Source organism: Wasmannia auropunctata, unplaced genomic scaffold (assembly GCF_000956235.1).
Source record: "Wasmannia auropunctata unplaced genomic scaffold, wasmannia.A_1.0 LD336059.1, whole genome shotgun sequence".
In the NCBI taxonomy this organism is placed as follows: domain Eukaryota; kingdom Metazoa; phylum Arthropoda; class Insecta; order Hymenoptera; family Formicidae; genus Wasmannia; species Wasmannia auropunctata.
In genome coordinates, this window is record NW_012026831.1 from 332773 (window position 1) to 337991 (window position 5219).

The window sequence follows — 5219 nt, forward strand, 5'->3', positions numbered from 1 at the left end:
CTCTCTCTCTCTCTCTCTCTCTGCTCCTTCTCGTCCTTAGTCCAAGTTTTCGTCTTGCTTTCTTTCTTGCGCGATATCCACTCGCCATTTCTCCGTATCCCATTCTCTCTTTTATACCGGGTTTATCTTCCACCCTCTTCCTTCTCTCTTTTTCCCCGAGACTTCTCCGCTTCGGCTATTTCCCGATTCCGCTGCTCCACACTCGTAACCTGAATTATAGATGTCCCTCACAGTCTGCCGCAACTCACAGTTCTGCCTCCGTTTCCGGTTCAGCGAAGATAGCATGCTTGAGACATTATTTGCATATATGAGCGCGAACGGGAATGCTATCAGAAATTTGATTTTTTCTTTTTTTTTTGCTACGATCCGGAGTATTCATAGGATTCGAATAAAATTACTTGTCAGAAGCAGCGCGCAGTAACTATCTATATCTTACATACGTCACTATTGACTGAATATTTTAATATTTTATCCTGTTAATTCTGTACAATCGATCTGAGCAATTATTAAAACCTCCTTCAACAAAAACCCCAATTATGCGTTATTACATCGTTAAAAATATCATCGGTGTAATAACAGATTATACAATTATTATGAGAGATATTCATTACACCCAATTGTGTCATTAGAAAATATTTCAATTTCCATTATTCTAATAATATATACGTTAACATTAGCAGTGACAGGGCAAATATTGAAAAGACTTACAAAATATTATGTAAAAGCATGTAACAGCAAGTATGTCGTTAAGTTCGTTAGATCTCGCAAAAGTTGGTTAAAATAATGGCAAGGCGTTAAAAAGGCATCACTTTGAAGAGTCACGTAAATATTTACTGGAGAATAAAGCAATTTATCTATAAACTTTCGAGCTTTCCGAACGAAGGCGCGGGGTAAAATTCAGCGACGAGGACTGCAGGCAGAAGTCTTTTGCGCGACTCAGCGCGCAATAATCCCGGCGCACACCGGCAGAGAGAATTGATTCAAATTAAACAGTAGGAGAAATAGCACGGAGTATACGGGCGCATCCGTTGCAATTAATCAAATTATTAAGCCTGGTCAGATTGCAACCGGCACGCGTTGTTGTTTCACGAATATTCGAGTCTAACGATAACGATATAAACGCGTAATTGGTCTCTCCCGTGGTGCGTACACGCAAGCGCGTGGGTGTTCGAAATTATTTCTCAGGATGCAAATTGATTCGCTAATATCTCCGCACCGCTGGTATTGCATAATTATCCTTGCCGAATTACGTGAGATAATTTATTGTCATCGAATCCGACAAAATACTGTAACGTTGTTGCACTGGAGTGTTGCAGAATAAACGTTGAATTTGCATCGATAAGCGTGAAAGTGGCGCTGAAACGAACGGAGCGCACTAAAGCCAAAGACTCCGCAGCGGAAGGCGCCTTAAAAAAACACGCGTTAGAACTGCACACGGTAGAAAATATTTTGTGCTAAAAACGATCCATCTGAATCTTTGTGTTTTTATGTTGGGTTAATACTTGAGTGTCAATTTAACACATTATGTGATTTGAATATTTTGTGTTAAATTAATATTTAACGTTTCTCGTAGTGTTAAAATGACACAATTATGAATAAGTAAACAAATAACATAAAAATAACGTAGTTTTAAAACGTAGATTCTAAAATTAAAATAATTATGAAATATAAAGTACGTGTTAATTTAACATATTATAAATGTTAATTTTATTAAAGAAGTATGCCTCTGCAATTTGTTTCCAAATTATATCAAAATATTACATTTTTTGTGTTAATTTTTAAATAATGTTTATGTTACTTTCTATTCTTGTGTTAAATTAACATAAAAATTTAAATAAATTGTTTGGAATATATAAAATGTATTAAATTTAATACAAATTTTTCAACTGCATAATTAACGATAGTATGTTTTACTTTTGACTTTTCAACGTTTAGTATTTTATTGTCACATTCCGAACTTTTATTAATAAACTTGTGTAAAACGTATTATTCTTACACAACATTTCTCTACACGTTCCTTATCTCTTTATAATTATTCTTTTATAATCATACTTTATGTTATCTCCTCTACTTTAATTAACCTACCAATTACCTTACAATGTCGCTTTGGACTTGGCAAGTGACTCAATCCATGGTAGATTGAGAAATGTGGTTATTTATAAATCTATAATGTCGCTGAAAATGACTTCAAAATGAGTCGAAACATTTGATCGATTTATTATAAAACACATATCGTACATTATTAATTGTGTCCCAATTACTGCGTCAACTTTCATCAGTTCTTATTTGGACATTATTTTTAATTTTGAAAGTCTACTGTAAAAGTTTTTCCATTGTTAAAGAAAAAAAAGAATTATTAACTTCAATATTGTGCATGTCGACGACGGTGCCAGATAAGCTGCAACATCTTCAGTCAGGCATTATGCCGCGCACGAAGATGGGGGGCAGTAAACTTTATAAATTCAGCACGCAACTCTCTCGCGGCGCGTTGTCTGTTTTGCGCGTGCCGAAGTTGTATATCACGCTGAATATTTCGGGGCAAATTGATATTTATAGTCCCCACGTGCGTTAGTTTCCGAATTGAATTTGCGCATAAATGCTGAAAATTTCTCGGTTTCGCATGTTCCCCAATTTCGCGTAAGCGCAGCTGTACACGCATTCGCATATCGTATTTTATTTCACCGAGCCTAAACATACCTCGCATTTATACACATATATTGGAAAATTATGCGCGTCGCGGTATGCGCGCGATACTAGAGAATGAATAATTTTAATTAGACTGATGCATCAATAATAAATAGATTTCCATCCTTATCTTTTTATATTAGCCTTTGATATTAGTGATAGAAGAACTGATTTTTATTTAAAAAATCTTAAAGCGTTTATGTAACTTAACAATATAAGATAAAATACTTAAGATTTTTTTTTCGTTTATTTTTCTCTTTTCTGATTTATAGGCATTTATACAATAGTAGCCGCGTTGATGGCCTTATCATTATATTTTCATTTTTAAATCCACATATAACCATCATATAAATCTTGTTTATAATAATTTAAATCAAATTAAATTAAATTTGGGCATAAATTATTTCAAAAATTAAAATTACATTTTACAATTGATCCGAAACGACATAATTTACGTCTCACTTCATACACGCGCGACAGCTCGGCACGGCTTTAGCTTGACTTGCCAGATGGGACTTGTTAATAGGTATTTAGGATAAAGAATGAACTCGCGAAACAGACGAGTAATAGATGAAGAGGAAGGAGGATGACAGTGATGCCGTTCACGATGCGTCTTCGCGCATTTGCGAAATTGCCAGTAGCAGAAGCTTTCGAGGATACGACGTGTCTGCGTCCCGGCGACGTGCGCGTCCTACGAGTTGCATCTGCAACAGATAGGAGACACTTTAGCCGATACCTCGCGCCAAGTCGCTGACGTCCCACGGATCGATCCCGTACCTTTGGAAACGTTATTTGCGCTCGTGACACAGAGGTGCGACGAAAATAGAAATCTGCACTTGATATCGACGCGTCGCGCGCCGGGATAAATAAGATATTGCGGTAATATTAATTGCATTATAAGATCCTTATGTTTTATTACTCGCTTAAATAGATAATTTCAAGAATAAGAGAGAAAGAGAGAGAGAGAGAGAGAGAGGGACTCGCGAATTATTTCTGCGATGGAATGCCTTCATATTTACGCTTGTAATATTCCACGATTAATTCACTAAATCATGTCTTCTCGATATTTTATGTGCAATATTTTTACAAATATAGTAGTCGTTAAGCAGGTGGCCCTACGAGAGTATTTGAAAAATATGTATAAAAATAGAATTGTCTGGTAACAATAATTGTTCCACGAGTAAACTCATCGCATTGCAAATTCTGTCGAATTGGCAGAAATTGTTAATACTGCTGCGTTGTATATATTAAAAGCAATATAAAAAAAGTTATAAAATGTCCTAGCTTGCATACATATTAAATGGACGATCTTTCACGACTGAAGTTTATATGACGGAGTACTCGTTACAAAATGTATACGCGTACCTTTCACGATATGATCGATAAATATATAAAATAGCTCGTGTATTGTTTATAAGCTTCATGCATCGTAAAAGTTTACGTAAAACATGATTCGAGAAATATATTTTCACTACAGATTTTTCTTCAAATATGTTAGATATATGCGTAAATTTTAGTTAAATTTATTGGTTTGTGTCAGAACGGAAAAATTAAATCGGCTATTTAGTGCAGAAGATAAAATTTTCCAGCACAGTGAGGAAAAAATTCATTTTTAATATTAAACGCTTTTTGTCTCGCAAAAAATGTCACATGTCGAATACAGTTTGACATAAATGTAATTTGATATGATATTGAAATGTAAGAAAGAAATTGTTAATCAAATAAAGCTAAGAAAAGCAAATAAAAGTAAGAAAAATTCTTCATCAGCTTATTTTCATTTTTCTTAATATTTTTCAACGGGCTGATAGGGTTAAATGTCGATTCCGTTATCGCAATCGCGATACTATTACATTGTCAAATATCGTAAAAAAAAAAGTTCCTGAAATATATCAATATCGAGAATCATTCGTCGATGAACGACCGATAAATTATTCACGAACGAATACTCGAGAGAAAACGGTCAAAGAATCAGGTGGGCCACGCATAAATTCATGGACGCTCATATACGATTTCCAAACGTATGCCTGGGCCGGTTTATCAGCAGTAACTTTGGCCCCTTCATATCTCGCCAATAATTCCTCTTCGAGTGCAAAACTGGCGTCGGTCTGTTCTACCGTCCCCCGCGGGCCGTCCGGACCGGCGACGTCCTCCTCTCCCCTCCCCCCTCCCTCTCGAGAGGAGATTCTTTACCGCTCTCTTTCCCGCGGCGCCGGGAGACGTACCGAGGACCTGGGAGAATTTATCCGACAGATAAAAATGTCTCTTGGAGTTTATATAGAGAGAGAGAGCGGGGAGATTTCAATAAAACCGTCGATTGTAAAGTACAGATAGAGGGAGGCCCGTCCGGACGTTACACGGGTCAGTGAAGCTCAGTCGGTACCGTTTCTCCCAGCTCGTTCACCCTCAACGACTGCATACCTCAAGAGAAGGCTCTCTTTGCAAGAATATCGATGGCTATACGCGAAAGCCTTATCTACAAATCTCGCACATCGATGAATTGCCCCCCTCCCTCTCTCTCTCTCTCGCTCTCTCTC

The 5219-nt window shown here is 36.7% G+C and overlaps 1 protein-coding gene across 1 annotated transcript in view; it reads right to left on the reverse strand.

Moving 5' to 3' along the window:
* LOC105450647 (lachesin-like) overlaps nt 1–5219 on the reverse strand; it is a 366968-nt gene that overhangs the window by 175678 nt on the left and 186071 nt on the right. The window lies entirely within an intron of this gene.